The sequence below is a fragment of the Pleurodeles waltl genome, chromosome 11, assembly GCF_031143425.1.
Source record: "Pleurodeles waltl isolate 20211129_DDA chromosome 11, aPleWal1.hap1.20221129, whole genome shotgun sequence".
Lineage (NCBI taxonomy): Eukaryota > Metazoa > Chordata > Amphibia > Caudata > Salamandridae > Pleurodeles > Pleurodeles waltl.
In genome coordinates, this window is record NC_090450.1 from 972,328,353 (window position 1) to 972,346,745 (window position 18,393).

The window sequence follows — 18,393 nt, forward strand, 5'->3', positions numbered from 1 at the left end:
GAGACCCCTAGCATCTTTCAAACCTGTGGAGTTTGGATCCATCAGCACCCTGTACAGAAGCAGAATCTTTTTGTGGGTCTGGTTTTCCGAAGAAAAATCTTACTTCTTCGACTAGTCTTTGAGCATCCATTCTAGAATAATGGGGCACCATAGGCAGGCTTTTCAGATTGAGGTGGTAATGGCACTGATGATCTTCTTTGCGGCACCAGTGGCATTGTTTTTGGTGACGATTGCTACACCTCTGGTGGAGACAATGCACCAGATACCTGTTGAAATCTGATGGTGAAGGAGACGAGGTTGGCTTAACCAGTGAAGGGCGATTTTTGGCTTCTCCTCCAGTGTCATTGGAGTCTTAGAAGCCTAGGACACTTTTGGCAATGGCTGAAAGGGCATGAAGGGTGCCGATTGGTAATGTGCTGGAAATCCTCCTAATGAATAGGCTATCTGTTCCATGGGCCAGTAATGGCACCAGAGGGGAGCATAGCTCTATTAAACATACTGACGATTGCATTCTGGTAAAGTGTAGGATCATGAAATGTGCTTGTGCTAAGTATGTGTGTCCTCATGACTTGTCAATTGACTTACTTTTTCTATGTGGTAAAAATGATTTTCCTTTGTTATTGTTTCACGATCATTCACCACATCATCTTCATTTGGACCTTTCAACGTTTGCTGTGATATATTGCTGTTTGGAAGCACAAAGTGAACATCTGTTGATCCTGGGAGAAGCACCAACATTGGGATGGACACACCTTTTCCAAGGACAGCTTGCACTCTGATGGCATGGAAGTTCTGAAGATTGTATCTGACATGTTTCGTGTGATGCTACCATCAAGGCAATATGTGCCACTTGAGTTGCTCAAACCATATGTGTATGTGAATCACTATTTACTGTTCTTCCTCCACATTGGCTACATCTTCAGTTTGTGGACAGTGGAGGTAGCTGTTGATGTATTTAATCATTGATATTAGTACCTTTTTGTTAGAACATCACTGAATGTTGAATGTGTCATTGCACCAGAGATTGTTATAGTATTCTGTAATTGTCACTGCCATGATGTAGAACCTTGGTGTTATTGGTCTAGGATTTCTGTTGTGAGGGCATGATATATGGCTCCAACTAACGTCATACATGAGTGATAGCTTGCTTATTTAATCTGTTCCAAATGGATATTCCCTTTCCTCCATGGTATCAAGGTAGAGAAGCGTATAACCCTGAATGGTACAGGTATTTGGGTTAGGACTGTTTTTTGTTGCCCAGACTCTATTTCTACATGGACTTGTTTTCAAAACTGGTATGTTACACATAAATTCTCAGTAGAGTTTGTTAGCTCTGAATACATTTGTTGACACTTTTCCTCTTTGTATTTTGCAACTTTTTTGATAACATGATTGTTCTCTAGTGCTCCCAACATGATGTTGGAAGCTGGACATGACAAGGGAAATGCCACAAATAATCAAACAGAAGTCTTGTACTCAGTGTCCATTACATTTATTGTGAAGAAACAAAAACAAGTGTGATATGAAGCAAATAATATGAATTGAACAAAAAGAGTCTATCATGGTTAATGGAAACATGGTAGTAGAGAACAAAACAGTTTGAAGCCCAATGTCCAAAATTAAAGTCCTCAGAAAAGGTATATGTCCATTGAATAGTCCACAGGGTGAATAGTACACACACAAGGAGGGGAATAGGTTTGGCTTCTATTGGGGGTGGTGGTGTTGGTCTTCCTTTCCTGCTGGTACAGATGACTGCCCCCTTAGGGGAGCGGGGCACAGGTGCACCGACCAGGATGGTAGGAGCAGGCTTCTCCTGTGGCAGGGCCGCCTTGTCTGTGGCTGGCAGAGTTGTAGTTTGTGCAGATGTTGAGGGAACACAGACTGGGTAGATGGATCAGGATAAACCTTGTGCAGGATCTGGTAGATGTCATACATCAGCCCCATCAAGGAGCTCAAAGTAAAATTCATGTTTTGCATATCCTCGCTGTTCTCCCTCTGCACCTGCTTAATGTCTCGGAGCTGGGTTAAGCCCTGGCCCATCACGTCTTGGGAGTGTTGTACTGATCCCAAGACTTGGTCAAGGGTGGTCTGGCTCACAAAAACCCCAGTAGCCTCAGTTGGCTGTCCCACAGATTCCCTCCCACGACTCCTACCCTTACTAGCCTGTACCCTTGAAGTGTGACCCAAACCACTGGGTCCTGACAGACATGTTGGCTGAGGTGTTGGTTGCTCAACACAAGACAGGACTGGTGGGCACAGGATAGGTGTGGTGACTCACGGTGCACAGGAAGTAGAGGTGTCCGCATGCTGAGGTCATCTTGCCGCTGTGGTGGGAGGAGTACCTGTGGGCTGGGTTTGACTTACTGGAGCCGTATGGCCAGACAGACCAGCTGGGCCAGCTTGCTCCTCATCACCCGGATTTGCAGCATTGGGGTTCTCACTGAAGGCTTGCTCCTGGGATGGAATGGAGGTCTCTTAGCTAGCAGATGGTGGTTCACTGGTCTAGGTGTTTGGACCTGTGAGGAATATAGAGGATATGTGATTAAAATATAGTTTGTGCATTTCACATGTCTTTGTTTACATGAGGGCCAACCTAAAACCTTGAAAGGGAGAGATTGACTGATTAGGCCTTTGTGTGATTTTCATTGCTTAACCCCTGCAGCCTGACTTGCACAGATGAAAACTCCAGTTTGGACCTTGTAGAGATTCCTGAAATGCAAAAGTGCAAGTTCAGATATTGAGGCCAACACAGTGGTGAGTACATTGGAGCCCTGAACCCTTCCAAGGCCTAGCAGGCTGCAAGACATTGAATACACAATGGTTAATAATACATGAGACTGTAATTGATCATCATATGGACAGTGAGAATTCATGTGTGTGGCTACTAATTCTGTTCAGCATGCCACAACAAATCTTTTGATGTCCTGGATTCAACAGGCAATGACGTATGTAAGCATTTTCATAAATTCATTGTTGCTATCAGCAAGTGCCAACATGGTTGAGATGCAGAAGAGGTGACATTTTATTCCTAAACATGACATGGTGACTGACAAATGCATTTGTTTTTGAGACGTGCGCATATGGAATTAAAGGCCAGTGTTACAACATTACATTGCACTTTTGATTGTCAGATCTGGAAACAGAGCATCATGGTAGTTGTAGTCATCCATTGACACCGTGGCCAATACTTGTTTAAAAAATAGCTTCCAGATATCACTGTCAATGACTGTATTAGAAATGAAAACACGTTTGCAACTGGTACATACATATGGACATCATGTGACTAGAAGTAAATGCAACCTAGGGACACCTTACTCTCCTGTGAAAATGGATGTAGTTTTGGGCCAGTTTTTGGTAGCACAGCATTATTGATAGTAATGGGCCACCCCATGCAAGGGATGATCCATGGGGAACTACACACAATCTGACTATACTTGTAGCATTCTGTTAGGAGGAGAGCTACACCCATGCTGCTAGTAATTAGTATGAAACAACATATTTTATTTAGTCAAAATTAGCTATCCCTGTGTTGTGAATGTTGCAGCATTCCAAAAGTCTACCTCAAGGGCAGGACTCCATTGGTAATTGTTAAGACATATGTAGGTTTGACTTAGGTGGTCTGCACTCCACCAAGGATTCCAGCCAAGCCTTCAGGATGGAGGATTTGCAAGAACTCCTCCTCCCGGGCAAAGAGTTATAATGGGGGAGAGAAGAGACACCACCAGTCCTCTGGCTCTCCAGGTGACTCTTGGAGGCCAGTGAATGAACCATCTGCTGCAGGTCATTCCACCTCTTCCTAATCTCCTCCTGTGTGCGCAGGTTGTTGGCTACTGCATTCACCCTGTCAACTATTCTGGACCAAATCTGCCTTTTCTGGGAAATAGTAGAATTTTCATCCATCATGACAGACAACTCTCCCTCTGCGAAACAGGGATTTCTTCTCCCTGCCATCCTGATTAATTTTGAGAAAAAAGTGCCCAAAAAGTTGACGGATGAACAAAAAAAGTAATAGTAACAAAAATACAGAGGGAGAGTAACACAGAAAAAATCATGTTTCCTGTGTGAAAATTCCTGCATCCAAATCTTCTGCTGGAATGTAATCGCAAAGGATCATGGTCTCCGATGTGACGATCTTTTTGGCCCGCCGCCGACACAGCTTGACGGTAATACGGTCAAGATCTAAATCCAGCCTTTGTGTCTAAAATTCTCTCTAAACGGGGGGCGGAGCCAAGATGGCGGCGGACTAGCAGTGCCATCACGTAGCTCCGTCAGCTAAAATGGCGTGAGGACACCGCAGATCTGGTGGGAACTGCAGGAAATACTGTGGTGTCTGTTGGAGGCACTAGTGGTCCCGAGGGGAGACAGGAGGGTGCCTGGTGAACCGCAATGGAGCTGTGGAGCCACGGACAAGATGGTGGCTGCTCAAACCGTCCGCGGATATAGCTGCCAGGATGGAAGATGGGTGGTCCCAGGCCGCGGGGACCCAAAACTTGGCCCAACAAGAAGGTGGAGAAGACACCCCCTGCCCGATGATGCAGAGGACAGCGCCATGTGCGCTGGAGCAGGTGGTGAACGGGCATTAAGAGAGCATCGCTGCGGGTGGACTAGTGCGGCGCAGTGACGTGACACCTCCCCCCCCCAGTCTGGAGAAAAGAGCCCACGGTGAGTGGGAGCCCTGGAGAGTGCCAGACTGCGCCACAGAAGGAGATTCGTACTAGAGCAGAGGGGCATAGCGACGACGCGGTGGGCCTCGCCCTTCAAGGTGGATGCAAGTGAGGGACCTGGGAGGCACTCCTGCGTCCCCTTGGGATGCAGAGAGGCCATCGAAGAATGCAACAGACTGGCTGGTGGGGGAGGTGAGATACCAGGTGCCCAGCCAGTTGAAAGGGGCATGCAGAGCGCATGGAGCGCCTAGAGGTGCATGGAGAACACAGATATGACCAGCATGTGAGTGAAGAGGCGGCTGGCTGCCGCGTGGTGGCCTGGGGATGCAGCTGGATGGGTGGCCCTCTCCATTAGGAAATAATAGCTGAGCTTACGGAGAAGGAATATACCTCTTAGGTGGAATCGGGGCTAAGAGAGACCCTCGTTGGAAGCAGAGAGCTGGTGGCCTCAAGACAGGATCCAGAAGTTGGGAGGACAGCTTTTTCATCTGATGACGCTGCATGGGGTGGTTAAAGTGAGAGAGAGAGCCTTGAATCAATCATAGGAGAGGCACCATTCCCTGGGAGGGGATGGCAGCACAAAGACAAGGCAAGACAGGCAGCAGCCTGAAAAACCTCTTTGCTAAAACCTCAGCTAAAAAGCAGGAACCCACCTGCGTTGGGAATGACGCCATGGGGGAAGAAGATACCAACCCAGTAATGAAAGCCTTTATGGAGCAACTATTTGGTGTACTCCGTGAAGATCTAGCCACCCTCCGACAGGAGCGTGCCACAACCTTCAAAGAGCTAAAAGGAGAGGTTGCGTAGTTGGTTCAACAGGTGGACACAGTAGAACGCAGCTGTGACACACTGGAGGAAGAACTAGACCACCACAGTCAAGAGATTATCGCTGTCCAAGACAGCAAACAGGACTTGCGGTATAAACTAGAGGACTTGGTGAATAGGTCCCGGCAGTCCAACATCCACATCATGGAGTGCCAGCACAGGCATCAGCTGGACCTCTGGAAGACCTTGCAGTCCATCTGTTCCAGCAGGTGGCGCCGGCTCTTAAAAATCAAGACATAATATTGGACCACACGCACAGGACTGGGCGCCTATCCCAAACCCCGGGACAGCCGCAGGATATACTCACCTGCCTTCATTATTGCAAGCAGAAGGAGCAAATTTTGATGGCTGTTCGTGACATGAACTCTTATTTACTTTTATGTAAGGTTGATGAGCCTTGGGAGGCACCTGTGTGCCATGAGTGGTACTTAAACCTGAGAAGACATTTAGCGGCATTTCGAGCAAGCCCCTATACCCTGCTGCTCCCTGCTGATGATGGGCTAATCCCAGAAACACATGTACAGGGATATACAGCACTTGCTGCACCTACGGAGGTGAAAGACTTTATTACTTTTTGAATGGACCACGAATTTGACTGCATTTACCATGATGCACTGGGGTCATACTTTGTTGCTGGAGTGTAGGCAATGTGCTCCCTTTCTCTGAAACCGTCTTAATGATGGCTCCCTTGAGCCACGGCTGACAAGTCATGGGAGGCACCTGTGCGCCATGAGTGGTACTTAAACCCGAGAAGAAATTTGGCGCCATTTCAAGCAAGCCTCTATACATGCTGCTCCCTGCTGATGACAGGCTAAACCCAGAAACACGTATACAGGGATATACAGCACTTGCTGCACCTACGGAGGGGAAAGACTTTATTACTCTTTGAATGGACTACAAATTCGACTGCATTTACCATGATGCATTGGGGTCATACTTTGTTGCTGGAGTGTATGTAGGCAGTGTGCTCCCTTTCTTTGAAACTGTCTTATTGACTGCTCCTTTGAGCCACGGCTGATGAGCCTTGGGAGGCACCTGTGCCCTATTAGTGGTACTTAAACCCGAGAAGACATTTGGCGGCATTTCGAGCAAGCCCCTATACCATGCTGCTCCCTGCGGATGACGGACTAAACCCAGAAACACGTTTACAGGGATATACAGCACTTGCTGCACCTACGGAGGTGAAAGACTTTATTACTCTTTGAATGGACTATGAATTCGACTGCATTTACCATGATGCATTGGGGTCATACTTTGTTGCTGGAGTGTATGTAGGCAGTGTGCTCCCTTTCTTTGAAACTGTCTTATTGACTGCTCCTTTGAGCCACGGCTGATGAGCCTTGGGAGGCACCTGTGCCCTATTAGTGGTACTTAAACCAGAGAAGACATTTGGCGGCATTTCAAGCAAGCCCCTATAACATGCTGCTCCCTGCTGATGACGGGCTAAACCCAGAAACATGTGTACAGGGATATACAGCACCTGCTGCATCTGCGGAGGTGAAAGACTTTATTACTCTTTGAATGGACTATGAATCGACTGCATTTACCATGATGCATTGGGGTCATACTTTGTTGCTTGAGTGTAGGAAGTGTGCTCCCTTTCTTTGAAACCCCATATTGACTTTGAAGGCCACAAAATATACTTGTTCCAGGATCTTTCCCAGCTGACACTGCAGCGCCGGCGCGTGCTGTGACCTGTCCCAGCTACGCTTCAGGAAAAAGGAATTAGCTATAAATGGGACCATCCCTTCTGTCTAGTTTGTTTGGCAGAATGAGATGCGCATTATACGCACGCTGGAAAATGCCGAATCCCTCCCAGAAATGGACTTGGGGCAGAATAACCCCCTCCATGGGGGCTCAGAGGAGACCTCACAGGTGGCACTTTGGAATCGTGGTTGCGTAGCTTGACAACGAAAGAAGAAACCACAAAAAACATCTGAGAAGAAAAGCAGGAGGGAAACGGAGGACTTGCTCCATAGTTTGCAGCACCGTGAGGGCCTACCTGAGACAGGATCAGAACACTAAAACCCTTTCGGTATCGGTGGGTGCAGAGGTTTTAATGATGAAGCACATGGCCTTCCCGCCCTATAGCTGAGCTTTCTGAGTGGGAAACAACGAAGGACGGGATGCGACATGTGAGAGCTGCAATAAGAACATGGACAAGAAGAGACGGCGGAGCACCTGATGTGGGGGAAGATGGCTGAAAAGGAAAAGACTTGGTACATTCAGATATACCCCCTCCAGAGGGCTTCTACGTGGTGTGTTTACACTTTTATATTAGGTTGGGTAGTTGTTAGGTTGAACGCACTCCCCGTGCCTTATTTTCTAGTGCCATCTCTGGCACTGTTAGTAGCCGGAACACTAAGTAAGATGAACCCCCAAAGGCTGACCCACTTAAATTTCCATAACATGCATGTCGATCAATGTAATTGGCCTTAATGTCAGGGGCCTCAACTCTCCAATGAAGAGGCTAGCTTTGATATCGATGCTCAGGGAAGCCAAAGGGGATATATGTTTGATACAAAGTCACACTTGATGATAGCATACTGAAAGAAACTGAGATCACAATGGTTTGACAGACAATACCACTCATCAGGACCTGGGAAACAGGCAGGGTGGCGATATTACTAGCTACGCATTTCCCCGGGAAACTAGTGGGCATCCAGGCTGAGATGAATGGCAGGCTTATCTCCCTACGCATAGACATACAAGGGCGTAACATCACGGTCGCCTGTATTTATGGCCCCAACAAGCATCAGGAGGAGTTTTTAAGAGAGGCCATTGGGCGGGTGTTGGTTACGGCTGACACGAACATCCTCATAGGGGAGATCTTAATATAGTCCCTGACACTCACATGGACAGATCAGCGCAGCGATATGGACAGACAGGGGCCTACTCAATGCGCTTTCAGAGGTGGTAGGAGGAGAGTGGACTAACGGATGTTTGGCGAGCACACAACCCGACACTTACAGAATGTCCATTTTTCTCAGATGCTCACCAGACTTATGCAAGACTTGACCTCTTTCTGGCCACTTTGGGCCTACTACACGCAATCACTCATTCAGAAATTGGAATGGCGTCTCTGTCCAACCGTGCTCCGATCACATTACAACTCACACTGCCAAACCCGAGCAGGAGAATACGGATATGGCAGCTAAATATTAAGCTTCTTGCAGATGACGAAGTGCGCACAGAGATAAAGGGTACAATTACATCATACTTAAGCATTAATGTTATGCCAGCGATATCAGTGGCAACGGTCTGGGAGGCATTGAAGGCTGTGGTTAGGTGCCAATTTATAGCTATTGCAGCACGTGTTAACACACTCAGGAGGGAGAAGTGATGGCAGTTAGAGGTCAGGATAAAAGAGCTGGAGGGGCAACACAGGGTAAAAGGCACGCAGGAAGTGAAGCGACAACTGGTGGCGATCCGAAAACAATTGAAAGCCCTAGACATGGATGGTGCAGAATACGCCCTCCTGCGCACCAAGCAAATGTACTATGTGGGGAGGAATAAGGCAGGGTGCTCTCGCACACCGGCTACGCGCCCAGGTGGCGCAACGCCGGGTAAACTCAATATAGACGCGAAGGGGCAATGTCACTACAGATGAGAAGGTAATTCTGAAGGAATTTAAGGATTTTAATGCCTCATTATACACAGCAGAACAACTAGGTGATGGGGCAATAGCGAGATACCTAGACGCGATATCCTGGCCCGACTCCCCAAACCTCTAGCCAGTGTGTTAGAGAAGGATATTACCCCTGCTGAGGTTTCAATGGCTATCCATTGACTCCGCACGGGGAAGGCATCAGGGCAGGATGGGCTTGGGGCAGAGATCTATAAGCTTTTTGGAGAACTTTTGGCCCCAGTGTTGGCACGTCTGTTCAACAGCTTTGCCTCTACGGGACTGCTAACCTAGTCGATGCAGATGGGTACCATTGCGGTTATCAGGAGACTGGCACGGATTCAACCTTATGTTGTTGAATGTTGATGCTAAACTTTTTACTGGCATTCTGGCATACAAACTAAGCCCCCATTTGCAGGGACTGATAGACCCAGATCAGACTGGGTTTATTCCAGAGAGAACTTGTGCGGACAACACTAGGAGGCTTTGTCACCTTTTAGATCAGGCACATCGGGCCAATATCCCGTCGATATTACCTTCTATCGCTGGGGAGAAGGCCTTCGACCGTGTGCACTGGGACTTTCTATTTTTGGTCCCTCCCCATTGTGGTTTGGGGCCACGGTTCTGTGAATGGGTGCAGAGTAATTACAGTCCTCCCCAGGCCAGGGTGAGCATAAATGGTTGTCTATCTGAGACCTTTTCTATTGCCGGGGGGACTAGACAGGGCTGCCTGCTGTCACTGATTCTGTATGCCCTATATATAAAACCCTTCACGGCAAAACCAGGACATCAGTGGTATCTCGATGGGGGGCAGATCTCATAAAATAGCACTATATGCCGATGATGTTCTGCGCCACTTGACACAACCGAAGATGTCACTTATAGCAGTGATAGATGTACTGCCGGCCTTCTGCGGTGGAAGGTTTCAAAGCAAATCTGTCTAAATCCTCTATCCTTAACTTGACAGTGCCAGAGGCTGACGCAGAAGCACTGCAACCCTTCTTATTATTTGTTTGGGCCCAACAAGAAGTGCAATACTTAGGCTTACAAATCTGCACCACACCAGCCGCTATAGCTGAATGTAATTATACCTCCCTGCTGAGCGAGGCCCGTGGGGCCCTGACTAAGTGGAGGGATATGGCCTCTCGTGTTTAGGCCGCAACGCGGCGGTGAAGATGACACTTCATCCTAAAGTGCTGTTCATCATGCAGACCCTCCCACTGCAACCCCCGAATAAGTTACCAGATGCTATGCAGAGGCTGAATTGGGATTTCATCTGGGCAGGGAAGAAGGCGAGAATGGCACAAGAACAGGCCTATTTGCCGTAATCGAAGGGGGGGGTTGGGAATCCCCTACCTGGTTGGGTACTATCAAGCTGCCCCAATGAGATATCTGGTGGAATGGTCCTGCGCGAGCAATGAAAAGCAATGGTGCTTTATTGACCAGGCTGTTGCAGGACTGCACATCTGGAAGGTCCCCTGGCTCCTGCGAGGATGCCGCTCACAGGTGTCTATGTATCTCTGGTTCTGCAAGCCACCATATAGGTATGGGACAAAGTGCAGATACATAAGGCCCTGTCCTCACCCATATCCCAACAAACGCCGATCATCGGCAATCCAGACTTCCCCTTAGCACACAAGGGGTCCTCGTACCAGTCTTGGCAGGACTCCAATTGTAAAAGAGTAGGGGACTTGATCGACGTGCAGGGGATCATGGATTTCCCTGAACTCCAAGAGGCATATGGCCTCCCACAAGAAGCTTATTAACAGTATTTGGTGATCCAACACTGGGTGTTATCTCCAACAATCCGACCACATGCAGGTAGATCCCTCCTCCCCTTTGAACGCTGGCTGCTGACGCGTTTGACAGCTAAGAAGCTTACCTCAGATCTCTATGTCTTGCTGACAGTGCCGCCAAACTTACAGCAGACACCTACAAAGGCATAGGTGGGAAGCCGAATGTGGCCGTGCACTCACAGACAGGGTATGGCGAGATGAGCTACACAGAGCGCGCGTAACAACCTGCAACATAAACACCAAATAATTATTCTTAAAAATAGCGCACTACTGGTATTATACGCCGGCGTGAGTAGCCGGATGGCGGAAGGGCACCACAGACTGTTGTTGGCAGGGGTGTGGACAGAGGGGTACACTCACACACATCCTATGGCTATGCCCACGCTTAGCCCCCTTGTGGGAGAACATACTGAATACTATAGACACAATATATGACACATCTATATCACGTTTCCCCAGCTACATCTTACTAGGACTACCGGACCCGCAGACATACCCTCTCAAAGCCCTGAAAGATAGAGCCATTACACTGGCGATCGGCGCCGCAAACAGCTGCTTCTAGCTCGATGGGTTACTTAGGTGTTTCCCTCACATACTGACTGGCTACATAAGTTATGGGACATATTGGGGATGAAAAAGCTAACAGCAATGGCCACAGGATCCCTGCCCAACTTTGATAGGATATGGGGCCCCTGTATCTCTTATCTCTCGCACAAGTTCAGGGGGCTGACATGACCGTGCTACCTGCGCATCATGCGCTTCACCAGCTCAGATAAAGACCCGACTGGGACAACAGATACGACATAGGATGGATAGGTGGCCCATGCAAAGAAGGGGATGAGCAGGCTCTACAGCAATGTAAAGATATAGGTACAGGGGGAACTATGTTTTTTGTTTCTTCTTTTTATTTTATATCCACCGGCCAGTGGTTGTAGGTGGAATAGTTGTATGAGGCAAAATGTTAATGAACAGATTTAATCCTAAAATTCTCTCTAAAGAGGAGAACACACTTATACCACGACTGTGACTGTAAAAAGGCTACTTTTATTGTATGGCAGTTAGGTTCACAATGCAAAACCTTTGGCTGAGCTACACACTCTAACATACCCTACAGCACACTAAAACATGTAAACTAACCTTTCCTCCAGCCTCAAAACAGTTTTCCCTCGCAAAGCAATTATCAACCATCTCATGCTTAATAAAATAACTGTATCCCCAACATTTTCCGCTTTAGATCTCCCTACCTATCTGGGCCCTTCTTGTTTCCTTCCATCTCCTTTAGTTTTCAGTTTATTATACCCACCCTGAGTCCAATCTTACTTTTTGTTACACCTTCTGTTCTCACTTCTCATCTCACACTAGATTCCATCCTTTACCAGCCTCCCCTAATCTTATTCTTTGAGCCATCACTCCGCCACCAGCAAAACCTTACTGAGACTTTCAGTCTCCTCTAATGATAGCTTCCTGACAATCCCCTAGAACCTCCATTAAGTTTTCCAGTATGAGTTTGTTTTCCAGTAGGGACAAATGTACTCTTTCATGCCTGAGCAGCACTGGGCATTCAAAGTAGGGGTGGGCGGTGAACTCCGCTCTGCTCGTGGAGTTTGCAGAATTCTTCCTACTCCGCTTCTGGAAAATTCTACGTAGCGGAGTTTTTCCTCGTTCGCACTCCCCAGCTTTAAGTCTAAAAACTCTAAAATCTACTTGAGTGGCAGAAAAGAAGCAGCGCCCTCTTGTGCTGCGTGTGGTGCTGCTGCTACTGATTTTTCAGCGTGGGACAAACACCTGGTGCTAAAAATCAGCGCAAACAGTGTGACCTAATGCACTCAGCCGCATGCGGAACTCCGCGTAGCGGAGCAGAGTTTTTTTCGTCACTTTTTGGAGTTTCGCATAGCGGAACTCCATCCAGGCCTCATTCAGAGATAATGCCATCATGACTTATTATCCGAATCCCCTTCGTTTTGTAAAATCGTGACATTTCCCTGTTGATCTCATTCCTTGCCCTGTTAATTGGTGCTGACATTCTTGCCCATCTCCCGTCCTGGGAAAAAGCCATGTCCAGAACATTTTTGCTTTCGACCATCCGACCCATACTTCCATGAAATCCCTTTTCATCTTTTTTAGCAATTCCAATCCAGTTGATTGCACCAATTCATGTTCGACTATGTAAATCACCAGTATTTCCGGCTTTTGCCATTTTCACGCCCCCTCCCACCAACTCCCATAATTGGGGCATCAGCTGCACCCATCTCATCACCTTATACCCAACCACATCATTTCAAACTCCTAGAACGGCAACCCCAACCGTGCATAGGTGGTGGCAACACATCTATATCACGTTTTTCCTAAAGCCGTGCTCTGGATGGCCTTCAGGGCAAAAGCTAATTAGTCTCAGTTGCCACTCCCATGCAGAACAAATTAGCCCAAATTTCTTTGCCAGCAGACCTTCCTTTCACAAACGCATCCTCCTCATTCTCAGTACTAACGTATCCAGTACTGCCATGCCATCTTCACATACAGCCTCCTATTTGCAAAAACCCACAACAGGACAATTTTGTCACCACCCTCACTAGACATACCACGACCTCCTGAATCATACCTCTCTCCCATGCGCCTTATGGTCCATCTTGCTCCTCTTTGGGCTAATGCCCATTCCTTCCCCATCTACCTACATGTCCTCTCACAACATACCCAGTAGCATTTTGCTCCAATCACCTCCAAACCCCTATAAGCCCAGAAAAACATTACTGTAAATATGGCCCTATACCGCCTGAGTGCCCAAGTGGAAGCTTATGCAGATCTCACTTAGGCTAACATGCTTCCCAGTATGTAAACTGTTATGCGTTGTCAGTCATCTATTTTCCTGACCGTCTCCCTGGCCCGTTCTTTTAGGATTTTCTTTACCCAATTCACCCGAACAATGGATCAAACCCTGAAAAGTATTTGCCACAAAAAGCTATGCCTACCAGTTTTCCTACAATTGGCACCAGGACTAAGTATCTTTCAACTTCACTCATTTAAAATTTGTCATGTCTCTTCTTATTTCCACCAGCCATCTGCCCGACTCCAAGAACTTATCCCAAACTTCTCTGCACATTCTCCTTGTTAAGTCAGCTAGCAACTTTTCTGGCAGGTACAAGGTCATCACAACCTGATCTTCTACATGTCCAGTGGTACCTGAGTGCCATACTCACTTGCTTCTGGGGCTAAACCATGGAATCTTTCTCACTGTGAACAAGAAAGTGCATCAGCCACTCTCTTGCCCAGCCCAGGCATGTGCCGCGCTCTGAACACCGCATTCCTCCTCAAACACATCAGTACCAGGTCCTGCAGCAACCTCGAGACAAACACATATTTGGTGTTCATCTTTTTGCTCACATGCACCACACCCCCTCATTCTCGCCTCTGAAGATCACTCGTCTTCCAGTTCTTGCCTCTAAAGCCTCCTAGCCACTACGGCTGGAAAGAATTCCAGGAAGTTTGAGCTGTGCCCCTTCTGTGTCCACTCATCAGGCCACTTTTCCACACACCACTATCCTATCCAGCATACACCAAAACCTCCTCTTCCTGATGCATATGATAATATCTCCACTGTCCAGTATTTCATTCTATAACAACAAATGTGTCAAAGATCGTACACGCTATTAAACGTCTTCTGGCATGACCTTGTCCATAAAGATCTGGTCCTTAAACTGAATGTCCAACAGCTGAAAGTTCTTTGGATGCATTGTGAGCAGCCGGAACGTTTGTTTAATGTCTGCTTTTCCCATCTCTGCCTCCTTGCGGCGTTTCCTTACCATCGTTACTGCAGTATTAATGTTAGAATTCTTTAGTTTATATTCCGATTGGGCAACATATGTCCACCAAACCCCCTTTACTGCCACAGCAAGCGGTGTATGAGTCGAAACTCTCCAGTACTCTTTTTCAGGACTGTTCTGAATGGGGGCATTTATACGTCCGGTACTGGTCCTGTTCCATTCTCAGTTTTTTTCTCACTACTTGTTTTTGCCCCTTACACAATTTTACGTTTTCTGCCCAACATCCCAGTCTCAGGTCTGTGCGAGGAATCCTAAAACCATCTGTGAAGATTTCTTATAATAGTTTTGTGACCCCATGATCCAGGTACCTCTGTAGCCCAATGCTCATCCTTTCCACCTGGCACTGGTGCCAGCAATGCTTCTCATTGTGGCACAGCAGTCCAGTTTATCTATCCATGCTAGGCAGAGCCCAATACTGGCGGATCACAATTTTTCCAAATTACTGCTGTTTAAATTTGGGTAAAGTGGATCCAGAGACCCCATTGAGTCAGTAACCCTACTGACTCACACATTTAAATACAGTCTATTGATGATCATGGGGAGTTGTTCCAATACGGAACTCAAGGTTCAGTCTTAAGATCTAAAGAGTATTATTTAAATAGTTGTGGGACAGCCTGCATCCTTTTGTGCACTTGTTGTAGAGTTCTCCTTCAAAGAGGCTCCTACAGCTCCATCCCACCTGCCAGCTCACATCTTGTGACAAGGACCAGGCTATGCCAGTCTGAGTGGAATAATCAAAAGGGCAGAGCTACCCAGAACCGGTTACAGAAATGAACTACTGGAATACACAACAACTGTGAGCCAATTTAGTGTAAAGATGGGGCAGAAAGTTTCAACCACTGTGCTTAGATTTCCTGACCTGGAATCTGGGGTCCCCACTCCAGTGGCAATTGAGAAACTCTCTGTGCTCGAGGGTGAGGGTATCCACCACCAACTGCCCTTGCCAGGTTCGGGACCAGAAGCATGGGAACTTAATATAAGAATGCCAGTATGAGTTGTCCAGACTGATTCAAAGGAAAAAGCTGATAAGCTGTTCAGGGGTGGCAGTGGAGGTGTCACTTCACAATGATGACACTATTTAGAAGAAGGAGGCCATGAAGGACCATAAGCGAGATGAGTCAAAGATGTGGACTGCCTCATCAGGGAAGGACCTGTACTCTCCAGCCATGATGCGTCCCAAAGATCCCAAAGTGACACCGCACTGTGAGTGAAAACGTGCATCCCAATGGACAGTGGGCACAGAGTAACTTGTAACCATGCAGCTATAAAGAAGATAGAACCAGTCTGTGGTTCCCAGAAAGAAGTACCAAGAGCACTAGAAGAGGACCACACGTACTGAAAGGTTTGCATCCAGTGATAGGTACTGAAGATCACAATGGCTGCGCAACTAGCCTGTTTGGGCGGTGGGTTTTGTGTCCCACCTCGTGGAAGAGTTCAAGCCATGAGATCCATCGCGCCGCGAGCACCGCAGCTTCACTGCCTAGTACTGGAGCTGCCTGTGCTTACCTTATGCCGGAGCTGTAGACGTTGACAACACAGCGGATAGAAGGACTGAAGCAGAGTGCCTAGCTTTGTGCTCCACGCTTGGCACACCACATTATGCTGTGTGGCCCCACCAGTAAAACCTACACTTGTGAAGAACTAAGTGATTCAACATATAAGGAACTAGTACAAACTGCTACCAAGACAGTACAAATCTTGAGATCCTCTGACCTGCCTCCAGGCAGTATTACCTCTAGAGACTCTCCGGTTACCAACCCTATATCTCCTTCTCTCTAACCTCAAACCCTTGTAAGGATCCTCCTGTGACTGGTCAAGAGCTACTGCACATGAATACCCAAGGAAGTTGTGTCCCGGAGTAGCATACACTCTCTCCCTCATAATCAATGACCTGTAGTGGTACCAGCCAGTATAATTGGATACCACTCTGATCTTGTGCACTGTATTACATTGTGTGTTCCTGAGTAAATTATTTATTCATTCAACAACCATCGGCTAGACTGAATTTTTGACTTGTGTTGGTTAACTTGTGTTTAGCCTGTAACCCTTCTGAATGCCTTGGAATGCTCGACTCCATTACCCTGAGGACCAACTGCTAAAGTGTTGTGCTTGGAACTCTGTTTTGGGTATAGTACTAGGGTTAAGCCCCAGGACGCCAGTGGTAAATGCCTCTGAATTGCAGAACCTTAGCCCAGTATCCTCTCTCTGCCCTGCTGCCCCTGAAAAAGTTCCCATATGTACATGTTTTCATGTTTTATTTCAAGCACGTGCCACAAAAAGAAAAGAGAAAAAAAGAAACCTTGCAGCTGCCTGATCTTAGTGGCCATATGCTTACAATAAAAATATTAAATTATGATTAAAATGTAACCGTTAGATATAATTTTAATAGAACAGTAGCGGTACTGCCTGGCACATAAATGTATTAACAACAGGTATAGAAGCTTTTAGTTTTACTTCACATCACAGGAAAATATAACTGTCATTGACCCAAAGAAAAGGTACACCTGGCTTTGAATTCATTGAACCTAAAGACAAAGTATAAACAAACAAGGATTACCAAAAAATTAAAAAAGATATAGCTGGAAAGAAGAAAGCATTGGCAAAGTAAAGTATTGGCCCACTAGCTCTGGCACTGAAGAATACTTTTTAAGTGGATGTGCAGGTGATCACTCAAAAAGCCGTCACTCACAGTACAAGACAGGGAATAATCTGAATTGGACTGACAAACTGCCACATGTTGTGGTGGGTGGAAGCAAAAAGAACAGACCAATGAATGAAGAGGGCTGAACCAAAGCCCCTATAAGTCAGTATATACGTGTAAATATTTTATTTTGCTTTTTTATTACATGAGCCTGTCCCTAGGCTAGATCAAAAAAAAGAAAGAAGTTAAAGACACAGGTGTAATGTTTTGAGAGAAAAAAAGCATGCAATGGAATGAAGATTAGACAAGTTTTATGCAACCCTGGCATTCTGCTAAACCAGCTGCAGGTTCCTATCAAAAATTGCACTGATACACTTTTTGCAAAGTAAGGACTGTGTCCACCCTCACCCCATTTAAATGTTTCTTTGTGTCCCTACTTGGGACCCAGCCCCTGTCTTTTGTGACTGGGTCTGAGCTCAAGCCTAGTGCTAGTCCTCTCCTACCTCGCTCCCCCTCATCCAATTTTAAATTTATGCATGGCCCCTTGGATTTCTCAACCCATCCTTTAGTGGCTATGTATGAGTTTAGGCCTAGGCAGAACCCCTCCCACCCCTCTGGCTACTTTGTACCCATTTTAGGCCTACCTGAGGCCACCAGACCCTGACCTTTGTGACCTGGTTTGATCTCCGACCTAGTTACAGCTCTTTACCATCCTCTTGTGCCCTGACCCTCACCCCATATACATTTGTTTGACCCAACTCCCTCTACCCTTTGAGAGCTGATCTAAGGTCACTTATGCATCCATCACCCCCATGTTTAGGTTTTGCCCTCGCGCACGCTTGCTTGCTGTGCTTGCAAAATCTTTTGTGAATGAAAAAAAAAAATCTTAACAGAGACTTAGAACCCGCCCCATACTTACTTGAACTTACCATTGGTTTAGTGCATCGCTCTCATTTACATGCTTCTGATTGGCCAGCACGTCATCTGCTTTCACTTCCTTCTCTCTGCAGCTTTGCCGTCCGTG

General features: G+C 46.9%; 1 long non-coding RNA gene across 1 annotated transcript in view; it reads right to left on the reverse strand.

Annotated features, from left to right (window-relative positions):
- Positions 1-1,476: 1,476 nt before the first annotated feature.
- The window catches only part of LOC138265342 (uncharacterized), a 59,393-nt gene continuing 42,476 nt past the window's right edge, over positions 1,477-18,393 (reverse strand). The window contains exon 2 of the long non-coding RNA XR_011199345.1: positions 1,477-2,516. This is a non-coding gene — a long non-coding RNA (uncharacterized lncRNA). The remainder of the gene's footprint in view (positions 2,517-18,393) is intronic.